Raw genomic sequence first — 17,862 nt, 5'->3', positions numbered from 1 at the left:
CAACCTTATTAATCTTTTCAAAATCATTTTGGGTATTCTACTTCCTTTGCCTTTCTGTATGAATTTTAGATTCAACACATCTGTATTTACAAAAAATCTGAGATTTTGATAGGAGATGCATTAAATCTATAGATTAATTTAGGGAGAACTGACATCTTTAATATTTTGAGTGTTCCACTCCATAAACATGATATGTTTGTCCAGTTATTTAGGCCTTTGGAAATTTCTTTCATCATAATTTTATAAACTTAAGCATACAGATCCTTCACATGTTTTGTTAGATTTCCCCCCAAGTATTTCATTTTCTGGAGCTATTATAAATAGTATTTTTTATCACTACTATGTAGAAATGTGATTGATTTCTCTGTGTTGACCTTGTATTCTACAAAAATTCACTTATTAGTTCTAGGTGTGTGTGTGCGTGTGTGTGTTATTTGGGGTTGTCATCTCTGAATAAAGTTGGTTTTATTCATCCCCTCTCCTTTCTTCTCCTCTCCCTCCCTAACTGCCTAGAGTTGAGCTGCCTAATTCAGGTGAAATATAAGGATAAATAGCGTTGTTATAGGCCACCGGCAAATTATTCAAGTTGCTTAGAAGTTATTCTACAACAAGGTGACCAAAATATTACATGCAGATGATGCGATCATATAGCTATGAAAATGGTAAAACAATAATAAAAATCTACAATAATAAATATTACAAAAATAGTAGTACTTCTTATGTGCCAGGGACTGTTCCAATTATTGTACATAAACAAACTTCTGTAATCACAACCTATGACATGGATACTATTATTCCCATTTCACAGATGTACAAGCTATAAATGGCAGAGCAGTGTACAAAACCAGGTAGCCTGGCTCCAAAGCTTGCACTCTTAATCATTACCCATTGGAACAGAAGATTCTGGAAATGGAATCCAAAATATCCAGGAGATTAGTATGATTTCAAATGAATGAGTAAAATATTGACTATTCAACAATTATATAGAAATAACTGGATAGCTATTGGGAAAAATTAAAGTTGGAAACCTATATTTATATTGTACATCAAAATAAAACCCATATTGGACAAGTATTTAAAGGCAAAAATTAAAACCATAAAGGTGCTAAAAAACATAAAGACTTTTATAATCTTTTTTTAAAAGATTTTATTTATTTATTTGACAGAGACATAGAGAGCACAAGTAGGCAGAGTGGCAGGCAGAAGGAGAGGGAGAAGCAGGCTCTCCACTGAGCAGGGAGCCCGATGCAGGGTTTGATCCCAGAACCCTGGGATCATGACCTAAGCCAAAGGCAGACGCTTGACCAACTGAGACACGCAGATACCCTAAGAGTTTTAAAATCTTGAGGTAGGGAAAGCTTTTCCATGTACAGCACAGAAGCCAACTATTATAAATGGAATAATCAGTAATTTTATTGTATAAAATATTTTAAATGTGTATAGTCTAAGAAATTTACAAGGGTAAAAGACAAATAAAAAACTAAGAAAAATATGTGACAGAAAGCCAAAGTGTTGTTATCCACAACATAAATAGAGCTATTCCAAATCAATAAGAAAATACTAAATTCAATGAAAACCTGGGCAAGCAACACAAACAGGCTACATATTCGAAAAAAGAATTCAGATGTCTAAGAAACAAATTAAAAGGTGCTTGATTTCACCAAAATGTCAAAAAATATGAAAATGAAAGCAATGACATATCACTTTGTACCAAATTGGCAAATATAAAATGAAGGGAATTACACAGCTTTGGCAAGAGTATGGGGGGGTGGGAGGACATTCTCGTGCACTGGTACTAGGAATATAAATGTGTATAATCTCTTTTGGAGGAAGATTTGGCAATGTCTATCCAATTGTAATATGTGCATACCCACTGCAACAATTCCATTTTCAGGCATTTGTCTTAAAGGAGTGCATACATGTGCAAAGCTATTTATAAGGTTGTTCATTTTAGTAATCTAAAATAATGAAAACTCAGCAACAATCCAAAGAAGCACCCATCCCTTGCAAATAATTTAAAAATAAGGTATATTGACATATTAAGAAACCCATAATTGATTGTTATCTCATCCTTTTATTTCTGAGGATCCTCAAGGGATTTCATATAGGATGACTAAAATGGGTAAAATCATAATACTTGCCTGATAGGGTTTTTTAATTCATTCAGTCTTTCAAAAAATATTTATTGAAAAGATACAATTGCCAGACACTACACTAGGTACTGAGGTACAAATAAAACAAAAAAGATATGGGCCCTGCTCTCAAGAAGTTTACTGTTTAGTATAGGGTGTATGTATAGGGGGGCAGGGAGAAGGAACAGCCATTAATCACGCAACTATACAGTTGTCTTGGGTACCTAGGGAGGAAAATAGCTGAGTATCACGAAAGTGTATTACAGGGTGTCCTGATCCAGTTTGCGGGGGAGGTCAGAGAAGGCTTCTCTGAAGTGATATTTAAATTAAGAAGGAAGGTGGTGATGGGCCAGGCACTTTGTATAAATGCCAGCTCTAGAGTTAGTTTAAAAGAATAAGGTAGAGTACAGATGGCCCTTCTTTTCACTACATCTGTATCTTTGGGGTAAATACCCAGGAGTGCAATTACAGGGTCATAGGGAAGCTCTATTTTTAATTTCTTGGAGAATCTCCACACTGTTCTCCAAAGTGGCTGCACCAACTTGCATTCCCACCAACAGTGGAAGAGGGTTCCCCTTTCTCCACATCCTCTCCAACACATGTTGTTTCCTGTCTTGTTAATTTTGGCCATTCTAACTGGTGTGAGGTGCTATCTCAGTGTGGTTTTAATTTGAATCTCCCTGATGGCTAATGATGATGAACATTTTTTCATGTGTCTGATAGCCATTTGTATGTCTTGATTGGAGAAGTGTCTGTTCATATCTTCTGCCCTTTTTTTTTATATGATTATCTGTTTTGCGTGTGTTGAGTTTGAGGAGTTCATTATAGATCCTGGATATCAACCTTTTGTCTGTACTGTCATTTGCAAATATCTTCTCCCATTCCATGGGTTGCCTCTTTGTTTTGTTGACTGTTTCCTTTGCTGTGCAGAAGCTTTTGATTTTGATGAAGTCCCAAAAGTTCATCTTTGTTTCTATTTCCTTTGCCTTTGGAGACATATCTTGAAAGAAGTTGCTGTGGCTGATAACGAAGAGGTTACTGCCTATGTTCTCCTCTAGGATTCTGATGGATTCCTGTCTCACACTGAGGTCTTTTATCCATTTTGAGTTTATCTTTGTGTACTGTGGAAAGAACCAAGATGCCCTTCACTGGACAAATGGATAAGGAAGATGTGGTCCATATACACTATGGAGTATTATGTCTCCATCAGAAAGGATGAATACCCAACTTTTGTAGCAACATGGATGGGACTGGAAGAGATTATGCTGAGTGAAATAAGTCAAGCAGAGAGAGTCAATTATCATATGGTTTCACTTATTTGTGGAGCATAACAAATATCATGGAGGACAAGGGGTGTTAGAGAGGAGAAGGGAGTTGGGGCAAATTGGAAGGAGAGGTGAATCATGAGAGACTATGGACTCTGAAAAACAATCTGAGGGGTTTGAAGTGGTGGGGGGGTGGGAGGTTGGGGTACCAGGTGGTGAGTATTATAGAGGGCACGGATTGCATGGAGCACTGGGTGTGGTGCAGAAACAATGAATACTGTTACACTGAAAATAAATTTTAAAAAATTAAAAATAATGAATATGGAAATGAATTCTTCCCCAGAGCCTCCAGATAAAAGCCAAGTCTTGGGACACCTTGATTTTGGTATTGTACAGACCTAAGCAAGAACTCAGTTAAACCCACCAAGACTTCTTACATACAGAACTGTAAGACAAGAAGGTATTGTTTTAAAATGCTTAATTTGTGATCTATTGTGGGAAAATAGAAAATACAAAATACTTGGGGCACCTGGGTGGCTCAGTTGGTTAAGCGGCTGCCTTCAGCTCAGGTCATGATCCCAGAGTCTTGGGATCGAGTCCTGTGTGGAGCTCCTTGCTCAGCAAGGAGCCTGCTTCTCCCTCTGCCTGCTGCTCCCTCTGCTTGGGCTATAAATAGATAAATAAATGTGCAAGTGAATAGATAAAATCTTTTAAAAAATATAAAATACTTTACATCCATTAAACAATGAGATATGTAGCCTATCAAATTTTCAAAGGTTCAAAACCCTTTAATGATCCGGTCATGGATAGAAAAATGACTCACCCATACTCCCAAAGGATATGTAAATTGGTAAAATCTTTCCTAAAGTACACTGGGCCCCTAAAATGTGGATGTGCTTTGTCTTTTTGAAATTTATTGCAGTTGGATAATCATAGTGGTGAGCAAAGATTTTTTCTGAGTATCCTTTACAGAACTGCTTATAACACTGGACAATTAGAAACAACATGACTTTTTCCTGATTTGTGAAAGATTAGTTGACCATAGAGTTGAGGGTCCATTTCTGGAGTCTCTATTTTGTTTCACTGATCTATGCATTTGTTTTTGCACCAATACCATGCTGTCTTGGTGATCAATGTACTATATGGTGGTTAACTGAACATAAGAAAAAAAGAAAGAAAGAAACGACATGATTATACAGCAATAGAAGACTGGTTTGTCAAATATAATATCCTATACCCACTTGATGAAATAAACTTATGCAAGCAAAACCCCAATAGAAATTCTTATAGAACTTTACAAGCTAATTTTCAAATTCATCTGGGAAAGAAAATGCACAGGAATAGTTAAGAGATTTGTGGGAAAAAAAAGAGAGAAGGTCTTACCCTTGCAGATATGGAATAATAATGTAAAACTGAAGTGTTAAAAATATGTGGTATTGATGCTGGTATGGATTTTAGGACTATTGAACTGATGATTTATGTCCAGACCCATATACATACTTAGGAATTTCATTTTTCATATAGGGAAAGAATGATCTGTTGAATAAATGTTTAAGTCCAAATGAAAAATACTAATAAGTAATTGGTATTACAAGGGAATAATAGTCATCTATTAAGCATAATATTGTAAGAATATTTAACAACTTAGAAAAATGTCTACAAAAAATTCCAGAAAATTAAAGAGCCAAACATAAACAATTCTAAAATAATACGAGGAAATACAGAACAATGTTCCTAACCTTGGAGTAGAAAGGCCTTCTTACGCAAATTCAAAATGCAAAAGCCATAAAAGAAATAATTGGTAAATCTGAATACATCAACATCTAAAACAGTTTATACCCCATGAGCAAAATTTAAAAATAAGCAGAAGTCTGCAAAACATCTCCTACACGTGTAACAAAGACTTATATCCAGACTACATAATTCAATAACAAGAAGCCAACAAGCTGATTCAAAAACAGATAAAAGATATGAATAGGCAAGTCACAAAAAAAAAAACAGAAGCGATAGCCAACAAACATATGAAACTGTCCCTTAACCTCACTAACAATCAGGGAAATGCAAATGATGAGACATTTTTCACCCATCACATTGGCAAACTATTCAAACAATTGGTTAATCTGTTTTGTTTCTTAAATTCCACATATGAGTGAAATCATATGGTATTTATCTTTCTCCAACTGACTTATTTCACTCAACGTAATGCCCTCTAGTTCCATCCATGTCATTGCAAATGGCAAGATTTAATTCTTTTTGATGGCTGAGTAATCTTCCTCTATGTGTGTGTGTCTGTGTGTGTGTACCATGAACATAGGGGGAGGGAAGGAAAAATAAAATAAGATAAAAACAGAGAGGGAGGCTAACCAGAGGAGACTTTCAACTATTAGAAACAAACTGAGGGGTGCCTGGGTGGCTCAGTCGATTAAGCATGTGCCTTTGGCTTGGGTCATGATCTTGGGTTCCTGGGATTGAGTCCTACATGGACTCCTTGCTCAGTGGGGGGCCTGCGTCTCCCTCTCCCTCTGCTGCTCCCCCTGCTGCTCCCCCTGCTTGTGCTCTCTCTCTCTGTCAAATAAATAAATTCTTAAAAAAAAAAAAAAAAAGGAAACTGAGTGTTGCTGAAGGAGAGGGAGGTGAGGGACTGGGGTAATTAATTGGGTGATGGGCATTAAGGAGGGCACTTGATATAATGACCACTGGGTGTTATATGCAACTGAAGAATCACTAAATTCTACTCCTGAAACTAATAATACACTATATGTTACATAAATTGAATTTAAATAAGAAATTTTAAGAAACAATTGATTGATAGTGTGGATAAAATTTAGGGAGATGGCTATTCTTTTTTTTTTTTTTTTTTAGATTTTATTTGTTTATTTGACAGAGATCACAAGTAGGCAGAGCGGCAGGCAGAGAAAGAGGAGGAAGCAGGCTCCCCAGCGAGCAGAGAGCCTGATAAGATTCGGGGCTCAGTCCCAGGACCCCAATATCATGACCAGAGCCAAATGCAGAGGTTTTAACCCACTGAGCCACCAGGCGCCCCAAGGGAGATCGTTATTCTTATTCACTGCTGGTGAAGGTATAAACTGAATCATTCTACAAGACAGTTTGGCATTAAATATTGAAATTTCTTTCTTTGAGCTACCTATTTCATTTTTCCATATTTGTCTTACAAAAATATTTTAGCATATGCACAAAAAATGTACAAGGATTTTCACTGCAACACTGTTAATAGTAAGAAAAAAGAACACTCTAATAGTAAAAGATTGAAAATAATATATATTCATCAATAGGTGGCTATAGCAAGACTTAACTATAGTATACTCAGTCAATGGAATACTATACAGTACATAAAACAAATGACATAGATTTATAGATACTGACATGGAAAGATCTTCAAGCATGGAAATAGAATAAAGCAATTAACAGAACAGTACATAAAATAGGATGCCCTTTACATCTTTAAAAAGTAAACAACACAAAATGCTATGTATTTCTATAGGAGTGTGTGAATGTAAGAGGAACTTTAAATGCATCTGTGGTAAGTGTTTTTGCAAAAATGTACTCATTTGTGTGTAATTAGGAAAAACTTTTTAAAATGAAAAGAAGAAAAACAAAGCTAATTACATGTTAAAGAAAGGAATGTTTCATGTTGCCATTAAGATGATGTTATAAGATAAAATGTTATAGACAAATATTTAATTACTTAGCAAATATTTACGAGGTTAGATAAGATTTTTGTTTAAAACTATAAATATTATATAATGCATTATAAAAGGCATTATTAGTGTTTCTAAGTGGTGGGATTACAGGTTTTTTATCTTTTGGTATTTTCCTTATGCTTTCATATATTTTCTGAATATTCTACAATAAGAAATAGAAGTGTGTGTGTGTGTGTGTGTGTGTGAGCGCACGCACGTGCACATGCACGTGCCTGTGTCTATAGGGGGATGTTGGTTGGAATTAAGACTATAAAAGGACTGGAATTGGCAAGTAAACTGAAGACTCCTACAGATTGAAATTATAATAAAGATTGTGGGGTATGTGGGATTTTAGAATTAGGAGTTGAAAAACTAGACATCATGGGGCCTAGGAATTAACAGTAGAAATGTAGAGGTTAGGACTAGGTACAGAGCCAATAGATTATTAGAACTAATGCAGATGCTGTGAGAGATTAGAATTAGAGTCAAAGGGTTTACTAAATTAAAAATTTTTTTTAAAGATTTTATTTATTTGTCAGAGAGAGAGCACAAGCAGGGGGAGCAGCAGGCAGAGCAGGCAGAGGGAGAAGCAGGCTCCTGGCTGAGCAGGGATCCGGATGCGGGACGTGATCCCAGCACCCTGGGATCATGACCTGAGCAGAAGGCAGACCCTTAATCAACTGAGCCACCCAGGTGTCCCTAAAAAGTTTTTTGAGGACTGTAATAGCACTATTGGTGAAGATATTAGAATATCCAAATAAACTGGAATTTTTATATAATTCTGATGGGACTGAATAGTTTTACAACTGTTCTGGAAAACCTGTCATGTACTTTTTAGGAGCAGTGACATCTTGACGCTATCTTTTCCATTTCTACAAATTTCTTGAGAGACATCTTAGAAATATGCGTATATATAGTTACATCAAAGTTCATGTCTGTATTTCTTTTAACAAAAAAAAAAAGTCCTAAACATGGGATCTTGGTTAAATAATTAACATTAATGGAGTAACAGTCACCCATTAAAAATAGTACTGTAAAAATATGGATCCATCTCTCTCAAAAGGGGCCTCCATAAAGCCGAGCTCATACACAAAATTTTTGTATAAATATATATTTGGCGGGCAGTGGATCCATTCATCAGATACTCATTTCCGGGCATGAACCACTGTTCTGTAAGGTTAGAATTAAAACTGGAATTACAGATTTTATTTCTTCTACGTCTCAAGAGTATTTTGGACAGTGCTTTTGTGTATATACTTAAAAATACTGAGTTAATACATGCTTTTCTGAAAACAAACAAACAAACAAAAACAACCAAACTCAAACCTTACCGAAAGTTGCAATTCAAAGCTCCCCTCTCCTCTCACCCTCTAACCTCATTCTGCAACCCAGATGACGCATGGTTAATAGGGGTATCTCCTATAAAATTATTTTTATTCCTATGCATTCACAGGTGCAAATCCTTTATAAACTCTGCCAATCGCACTACCACCCCAAATAATACCAAGAGGAACAATAAAGAGAATGTTTATTGAGAGCTTACTAAGTGCCTGGAGAAAGTGTTCTAAGGGTTTGCCGGGGGGATTCACTGTAGTGGGCGTCCCCGTCGTCTCCAGCACTCCACACCGTGTCCCTGCTTGCCCTCTCGCCCCCTATTCTTCACAAGGCAGCTGGAGAGATTAATTTTTAAAGGTAAATCAAATCAAATCACGTCACCCTTCAGTGGCTCCCATCGTACCACGAATCAAATCCAATTCCCTAGCGACCCTACTATCCTCTACCATTGGGTTCGTTGGACCGCGAAGAGCTCAGGCGCAGTCCCCTAAAGGGGACTCTGCTCCACCGCGGAGGGAGTGCCCGCCGGAGGGGCAGGGGCGGGGCTTCTCAAGCGAGGGGGTGGAGCCTCAGATCGGGTGTGGGGAGAGCCGGAGGGGTAGGTTTTCCGCGGAGGGCGAGCGAGGGGAGCTGGGCTAATGCGGGGCTGAAGCAGGGCCGAGGACCTGGCACCCTTCTGCGGGCCCTGCGGAGCTACTGCCACCGAGGTGAGCGTCTTCCCCCGGGTTGGGGGGCGCGCTCTGCTCGCGAGGCGGTTCTCTGCTCCTTGCGGAGGGTTGTTCCCACGGGACCCTGCGCGGAGTGGCGGAGGTGGCGGCCTTGGGGAGCCAGCCCGAGAGGCTGGTGAAGGGGCCCGGTGGCCTGCCCCAACCCTCCCTCAACCCCGCCTTCTCTCCCCTCCCCCAGGCCTCAGCCGGCGCCAGCAGAAAGCTAGCTGCATCTTCAGGGGCAGCAGGGCAGCGGCAGGCAGCGCGGCGGGAGAGCGGCTGACAGTGCTGACAGTGGGGATGCGAGGTACCGGCATTAGTCGTGGCCAAGTGGCCCTAGAGAGGGAGTAGAGGCCGGGCCTTCGGCGTTTCTCTCACAGGCTCTCGGAAGGCGGCCTCAGAGGAGGGGGAAGGTGAGGGGCAGGCAGGCAGGCTTCGCGGGTAACTACTAGGTGTTGTATATGTATGTTTTGGTATCTAAATGGTACTACACACACACACACACACGCACATTCATTTCGACTAATTGCTTTTTAAAAACTTAATATGTCTTGTAGATCTTCCTATATCAGGGAATCTGAATTTATCTCATTTGTAAACAGCTGCATTGTACGATTGTACTACAGTTGATTTAACCATTTCCCGATTGATATACATTAGCTTGTTTCCCTTTGAAGGGGGGAGGGGGCTATTACAAGCAACGCTATAATGAATGGGTTTGTATATATACGTTTCATGCACATGTATGAGTATTTCCGTAGGAGAAATTCTTAGAAGAGTAATCGCTACTCTCAAAGTGTATATGCATTTGGAATTTTGATATATTTGTCCAAATTGCCTTCGCAAAAGGCTATACTGTTTTACACTCTCCAATGTTGTGCAACATTGCCCATTTTTCCACAGATGTGCCAACATGAATAATTATCAATCTTTGTAATTTGGGCCAATTTGAAGTGCAAAAAATGGTATGTCATTGTTTTCATTTGCATTTTTCTGATTACCAGTGAAATTGAACATATTTTTTATTTGTCGGATTACAAAAGTACGCAAATATCAAATATCTATAAGCGATAAGCATTTCAAAAATTTAATATAATAACCCCATTCGCAGTAGCAAGAAAAATGAAAAACAAAAACCCTAGAAGTAAACTACAAAACTTTATTGAGATATATAATAAAAGAATGTTTGCATACACGGAGAAGGGATACCATGCTTCTTGATAAGAAGGCTCAATTTTGTAGTGATGACCATTTTTCCTATGTCGATTTATACAATTGATGGAATGTCAATAAATATGCCAAGTTTTTGGAACTTAATGTGATTCTAAAGTTCATCCAGAAAAAAAGATGGCTAAGAATAACCGAGAAAATATTTTAAAAGATAAGATGGGAGTATTTGTACTACCATCTATTAAAATGCACTCCAAAGGAACAATATTTAAATGAGAATGGACAGAACAATGCATTAGAAGAGAAAAGCCCACAAATCGAGCCAGATTGGATCCAAGATTTATTGGAGAAACATTGTTGGCTAGACGTGGAAAAACTGCCATATTAAAAACTGCAAGCACGCCCCCCCCCCCAAGCTTGAATTTTCCTTTGAGGGCATACTCCTTTGTTTGGCGAAAAACACTTTATGATCTTTTGGTTAAGCCAAGGTAAAGCGTCCGGAGTTAAAAATTAGTGGCTTTAGTGCTGGAACTAACGATATGAGCCTTTCGTTACGTTAAAATGGATTCAGGTTAACCTGCAGTGCGGCGAGGGAAAGAGGATATTATGTCTTAAAAAAATTTTTCCCCGATCTAATGGGCCAAAAATGTTATGTCATTGTTTTCATTTGCATTTGCGAGCTTTTTGTGAGACTGAACGTCTTTTATGTGTTAGTCCAGGATAATATGTGATTACTGGAGGCAGGTAACAATGGGGGACCCATTGCTCCTCTTCCAGAATGGAGTTTGGCTAATTGGTACAGCTCTGCCCGGAAGCGTGAGAATAAACAGGTTGACTTTTTAAATTTTCCTCAAGCACTAGGCTCTAGACACCTTAGATCGGGGGCGGAGGCAGTTTTCAGGACATGGCCGAGATTTGGCGCTGAGCTGTGTCATCGCGATGTTTGGCAGCCAGCTCCGCAGTGGGTCGGAAACCTCGTGGTAGGCGAGATCCCTGCAGGACGGGAGGTTCCTCCCTTCCCCCGAAAAACTCCCAGTCATTTTCATTGAAACCCCGCCTCTCTCCTTTTTAGGAGCGTGCGCTAGGTCTCGCGAGATCTCGTGTTTCCTAAAGACGAGGCGCGGGCGGCATCCTGCGGTGAATTCGAAGGTCTCGCAGAGACTAAAGCGTAATATCGCGATAGTTTTCTCGGCGCATGCGGGAGCCGGCGGCGGCAGATTGGCTCCGCCCCTCAGTGCTTCGTGGGGTTGTGCGTCATTTGCTTTTCGCTTCGCGTAGGGTGAGAGCGGATCCGTAGCGACTTCGGCTTTGGTGGGAGGAGGGGTCTGGGAAGGGCTGGGCTCAGGCTTTTCCCGTCCGGTAAGAGGTTCTCGCGGGATCGCGCGGAGGCGGCCGCGGTTCACCTACGGACTGCAGCAGCTGCGGAGGCGGCAGCAGCGTCTTCGACTCGTGCTGTTCTTAGCCGGTGAGTTCTCGCGCGAGCGGGGTTACGTCCTCGTGGGATCCGTTGGAGGTGGCGGAGGTAGCTTGGGGTAGGGGGGGGCAGTGACTAGGGTCGGTCCGCCTGCTGTTAAGATGGCGGCGGAAGCTGATGTCTGTCCGGCCAGGACCGGAGACTGAGGTGTTGGCTATCCGCGTTTGTGACGCTTCCCAAGCACCCAACGTTAAGGAGGTGACTGTTGGCGAAACACCGAGGTGCTGGTAAGCCGAACCTGAGGCAAAGACCACGCCGTCTCTGTGCGAGGCGACACCATTTCCCGGGCCTCCGTCGCGTGTGGGCCCGCCTTTGCCCCACCAATCGGTCAACGCCTCCGTTGTTGCCACCGCAGTGGGCGGGTTGGGAAGGGTGGGGAGCGGGAGTCCTGGAGTGAGTTAGAGAGTGGGGCTGGGGGTTAGATTGGGCGGTGGGGGAAAGGGGACCAATCAATGACGACTGGTTGTCTCCCTACTACCTTTTTTCAGGCCTGCCTCTGTTCTCCGCCCCTTCCGCAGCCCAAAAAAATCTCCTAATTTTTCTTGAGTTGAGGTGGGCTCCAGTTGTCCAACTGCTTTGGTCTTTTAACTAAGATTTAGGGGTCAAGCTTCGGTGTCTCTGACGTACTCCTCCCCCTTTCCCCCTAATTCTGACCTCATCCACATGGATATTTAATGCTCGTATTTAATAAGAGGAGACAAAGCTTTTCCCTGTAACCCCCACCCCAACCCTTCTAAGGAAGAGCTTAGTCCAAGCCCCTTAACCAGGACTGTCTCCCTCTTCTATTGGTCCCCTTGACGCAAGACTTGAGTAGAGCCTTTCACGTTCCGTGCATTTACTCCCATCTTTGTGGATGGAATTATATGGTAGCCTTCCATTTCCTCGGGTCTTCATGCTTGTATGACCCTGATTCAAGTACAGGACAGATTTCTGCAACTTTGCAGACTGCTCGACCGCTCTTAGATGGAACAATGAATGGGTTGGTGACTGGATGATTGCAGACCTCTTGTTCTTGGGGCTCTTAGCCTTTCCTTCCTCATAACACCCCTCTTCAAAAAAAAAAAAGTAAAGAAAAGGCTGTAGAAGATAATCCTCCAGTAAACCAACTTTTTGTCCTTCTCTGTCCCCTGCCATCCCTCTTTGCAAGCTCGGGAACCTCCCCTTTTCCCTGCCTTGCTCTGAGTTCTTGAGTCCTCTAGGTCTGTGGACCTCTGTCTTTGCTACTAACCATATCTTAACATGCGTCTCATTTAATTATCTTCCCACCCCCGTGTTCTTTTTTCAAGAGTTGAATCCGCTAGAGAGAAGATACCCTCCTGTCAGGCTCCACTACGTTTCCCCTCCTCCATGTGCTAGAAAATAAAATAGCTTTGATTATTTTCTGACCCTCAGTCACTGCCCTGTTCTACTTTTTTCTCTTCCCTTCCCCCATTCCACCATTACTATGGATGATTCCCTATCATTTGTTTTCTTTGTAGATTGCTTGTCGGCATTGTTTTCTGTTAACCCCAATGTTGAGTAGATTGAGGAGACCTCAACATTGTCCATTCAAGGGAGGCACCCTGGTATGGTAGAAATAACTGTGCTTTGTGTTCACGTCGAACTTTGGGCAAATTTTCAGATTCTCAGTTTTCTCATCTGTACAATAGATAGTAACACAGTTACTAGAATTCGACAATTTGTAAAGTGCCCAGCTTATGGTAGTACACAATAAATTGTGGTTACTTTTTCTAGGTGTGAGAATAGGTTGGAAGACTGATCTGTGTCATATGATAGTTTTATGATCTGGAAAAGAAGAAGATTTTTTATTCCTCTAATTGTACATTTTCAGTATATTTCTAGGCCAGCCCCGTCATTTTTGTAGTTTTTCCCTACTCATGGGCCAAATTCTTTATTTCCCGTGGTTCTTGGTGTTTGATTGTGATTTCCATCTCTCTTAATCTACTAGTCTAGGAATTTAATTGCAAAGTCACTAGCTTGAAATAACCACTGGCCATAAGGTTCCTGTCAAGAACCACACCCAGGTGTTCTGCCTTTTAGAAGGAATGCCTCATCCCTTGCCCAGTCCCTCTTTCCACTGCTTCAAAAAGAGTTTGTTCTGTTATTCATTCAAAGATGAAATTTGTTGCTATGCTTTTCACAGTAATCAAGGAACTTCTGCCAGCTAGTTTTCAAGTGTTCATACTGCTTTTCCCCAGCTTCCTTTCTTTGGTTCCTCAGATCAGTGTGGGGATCTGCTATTTGGCTATACCTGCACAGGGTAATTCCTATCTGAGAGAATTTAGGAAAGTTGTTTGGAATACCAAGCTTATTTCCCATAATGAATTACTACCAGTTCTTTAATGCACTACCTCCTGTTGTGTTTTGCCATTTTATATTTTCCAGCATTCTTTTTAAATAGAAGTGAGTGTATTCGATTTGGAGGTAGTTTTTCTTACTGTTAATATTTTGATTAGACCAATATTAAACTGAACACTTTCATCTATTACTCTTAACCTTGGGCGGGTGATGGGGCTTGAAACAGGAACATGATGGTGAAAAGTTTATGTAGGATTAAAGATCTACCATGGGAACCATCTGGTAATTAACTGTGTAGGCACTAGTTTTGAGCTTTAGGGTTTGCTTTGTTTAATTTAAGGTGCTTTGGAGGTAATAGAATATTCTCTTTTTCATTGGAGGACAGGAGATCACTTTCTGTTTTGAGATACTGCCTTGGAGTTTTTTACAGTGGGTCAAGCAATGAATCAGTAATTAACTAAATCTTAATTTGATTCTTGTCATTCAGGACTAGAATAAATCTGGAAATAAATAAATAAATAAATCTAGGTGTGACCTAAAAGGTATAATTTATTCTAGTAGATCTTTAAGGAGAGAGAGAGCGGAAGGAGTGGCAATAGCAGTCAGAAGCTTTGTCTAAGCTTCAGTGGTAAAGTTCAACCTGTTTCCCAGGTGTTTATCAGTTGTCTCCCAGTATGCCCAAAAAGCATGTGTGAAGGTGAAGAGTAGTTTTTATGAGTGCAGATTTTTTTCCACAAGAAAATAATAAATTTAATATTGCCTTAGTATCAGTTTATAGTGAGGATATAAAATTGTAATTACTATCCCCTATCATTTCATTTGGGTTGAGAACTGAGTTGAGTTTTCAGAGTGTTGGCTGTTGGTTCTGAATTCTTGTTGCTGCTTAAAGCAGGTCCTTAAAAATAAAAATTGGTATGTGTGGGCTATTGCTTAAGAAATAATAACTGTGATCATGTTTGAACATTGATAGAATGGTTAACTCCCCTACACCCTAATAAATGTGTTATCTCTTTCTCCCCACCCTTTTTTTGGTAGGTCCTCCAGTAGTCTGACCTGAGTGGGTTAGTACTCCAGAGGAACTAGCAGACCAACTTGGTCAGAAGGTTCAGGAAGCTGTTGGAGAAGTTTGGGATTTCCCACCAGGATGAGTATGATTGGCTGTGATTTTAGGTTAGTTTTTGTAGATCTTTGGGTAGTATTTATATTTTACTTCATGGAGTGGAGGTGGGGGGTATATATTTCCATTCTGTAATTGAGCTACTTTGGTTTCTTTCATTGTTTGGATCTGATGTGGCATTGGCTGCTTCTCTCGTTATTGTTTAAATGAAGTCCGTCTGTATGTGATTTTTAAATCACTTAAAGCTCCATTCAAAAAAAGTTGTAAGATATTATGTCTAATCAGTTCTTTATCAAAGAGTTATGAAAAATCAAACATACAGAAATCAGGTAGTATAATGATCCCTCTGTGTATCTATCACCAGTTTTAACAGTTACCAGCTTGTAGCCATTCTGCTTCATCTGTACTTATACCTACTGTCCCCATCTATTATTTTGAAATAAATCCCTGCTGTCATATTTTTACTTGAAAAATATTTATATGCCTGAAAGAGAAAGGCTCTTTTAACATAACCTCAAAAACTATTATCACAACTCAAAAAATTAAGTGATTTTTGAAGATATCAAATATGAAGCTAATGTTCATATTTTAGTTTGAATTAGGGTCCAAAGAAAATCCATTTATCACAAAGGTGGAGATGTATATTTCTTAAATCTACTTTAATCTGCAGACTCTCTACCTTTTTTTCTTCTGATATTTTGAAGAAATTGTTGTGCAACTTCCCTCACATTTGGTGATTGTATCCCAGCAGTGGTATCTAACACGTTCTTATTAAGTTAAAGACCTTGGAGGACCCCCATTATAATGGAACAAAAGCAGTAATCTCCTGTATCCTAGTTGGAGTTGATACTGCTGGCCTAGGCACTATCCCAAAATAACTAGTCATGGATTCCCTTTTCTGTGGCAGAGTCTGATTTAATTGATACCTGACCTTGGTTCCATGTCTTGGCCCTGCTTACTGCTCCACATGAAAAGTAGGCCTCCTTATGGAAGAAGCTAATGTTTCCTAGATAATGACTTAAGTGTGCCTTTGGGATTTTTCATGGTTTCAGTTTCCTTAGGTGGTTTAGTTATTTTTATACTATCTTACAATGTTGCTTTTTATTCTTTTGATGTTGGTATCTCAGCTGCTCTGACCCATAACTTCTAAGCTGTTAAGACTTAGTGATGAGTTCTTTGGCTCTAATAATAGTTTTTGAAATGGCAGTACTAACCAGTTTTTGAGAGCTTCTGCTTGCATCCTGATTTTCAGCTATTAATATGCAACCATAGTTTTTCTGTTGTTAGTTTTCATTTTATTTATTTTGGAAATGGTGATCGACAGCACAAATTCCTTTAAACTGTTCATTTCTTTCCAGGTGTAGAATTGGTTATCTTGGGATCTATCTGTCCCTTGCATAGTCAAAACCTGGGGATGGAAGTTGGACATAAGCACAAATATTGGCAGAGAAAGGCCACTTGAGCCTACCTTTAAAATGAGAGTGATTCCAAGTTGAAGGGCAGAGAGGGTAGAGATCATGAATGAAAGTTTTTGAGGTATTTAGATAAAAATATGATTTTGAATCACCAGTGCTATGGATCATGAGTTCAGGCTTTTCAGTTCTTTATTCATTATGGCAAAATCAGATCGCTGGTTGAAAAGTGACTATTTAAAGAAGTGATTTCTTGGGAATTCCAGTGAAGTCCATTCATTTAACAAAAAAATTTTGAGTGTGTTGGATATCATGGTTAGACATTTACTCCTGTCTTCAGTTTTCTGTAGTTACTAGAAGTTTGAACAAGGTCACTTACACCTTCTAATCCGGAGTTTTCAATCTGGGATAACTAGATTTTTGGAACAGAGCTTTATGCAGTAGGCATTTCAATATTTGAATTGTTTCCAGGGTTCTTAATAGCTACAAGTTTATAATGGAAATGCTGTTGGTTTTTTCTCTTTTGTTGTGTTTTTAGCCATGGGTTCAAAGTATTATTGAAATACCAAACTTGGTTGCTTTGAAAATGTTTGCCCTTCACATTCCAGGTTGCCTTTCCTGCTGTTAAATTGTTAAAATTTGCTGTGTAGCTGTAACCATGTTGGGCTGCTTTACAGTGGTCTCACTATCTATAAGGTTGATAGTCCCAAGTGCTTGGGCTCTGGGTGTTTTGCTGTATTGTTGTTCTCTGACTTGTTTCCTCAATGACTGGTTACCAGATGTTTACATGTTAATGTCAGGGATAATTCAGCTCAGAAGATTCTTTGGAAGCTCTCTCATTTGATGTGTCATAGGGGTTGAGTTGCTAAAACTTGATGTACTTGTTAACCAGCTTGGTCTTCTGGTTATAGAAATGTTTTCAGATAGTGTGAAAGAGTGGCTCTCTGTGACTAAAACAACTGTAGGTTTTGTTTTGGCTGTTAATATTGAACATTTTCACATTTTAATGCCCTTAAAAAGTTTTTAATCATTTGGCTTTAAAAATTACAGTGGTGACATGGGATTGATCCCAGGATGTGATTTTATAGAAAGTTGGGATTTGTTTTTTAGGTTCTTAATGAATATCAGAAGGTAATATAAGATAATATAAGAAGATCATTATTGTAGATGGTTCAGCCTGGATTGCTGATTGGACTAGAGGAATGTGAAAGTTCTTTTTCAACCCCTACATTCTGACTGTACAGTGATTAA

The 17,862-nt window shown here is 39.6% G+C and overlaps 1 protein-coding gene across 9 annotated transcripts in view; it reads left to right on the top strand.

The window, feature by feature from the left end:
* The first annotated feature begins 9,007 nt into the window (after positions 1-9,007).
* Positions 9,008-17,862, top strand: part of HUWE1 (HECT, UBA and WWE domain containing E3 ubiquitin protein ligase 1) — a 173,355-nt gene continuing 164,500 nt past the window's right edge. For 3 of the 9 annotated variants that reach the window (XM_059158500.1, XM_059158491.1, XM_059158494.1), the window contains exons 1-3: positions 9,008-9,140; positions 9,340-9,447; positions 15,118-15,252. The gene's annotated coding sequence lies outside the window, so the exon portion shown is untranslated. Of the gene's footprint in view, positions 9,141-9,339; positions 9,448-11,576; positions 11,776-11,868; positions 12,012-15,117; positions 15,253-17,862 lie in introns of those variants that run through there. The other 6 variants (XM_059158501.1, XM_059158495.1, XM_059158492.1 and 3 more) reach the window with 5 other exon arrangements.

This window comes from Mustela lutreola, chromosome X (genome assembly GCF_030435805.1).
Source record: "Mustela lutreola isolate mMusLut2 chromosome X, mMusLut2.pri, whole genome shotgun sequence".
In the NCBI taxonomy this organism is placed as follows: domain Eukaryota; kingdom Metazoa; phylum Chordata; class Mammalia; order Carnivora; family Mustelidae; genus Mustela; species Mustela lutreola.
This window is presented reverse-complemented; position numbering and strand designations above follow the sequence as displayed.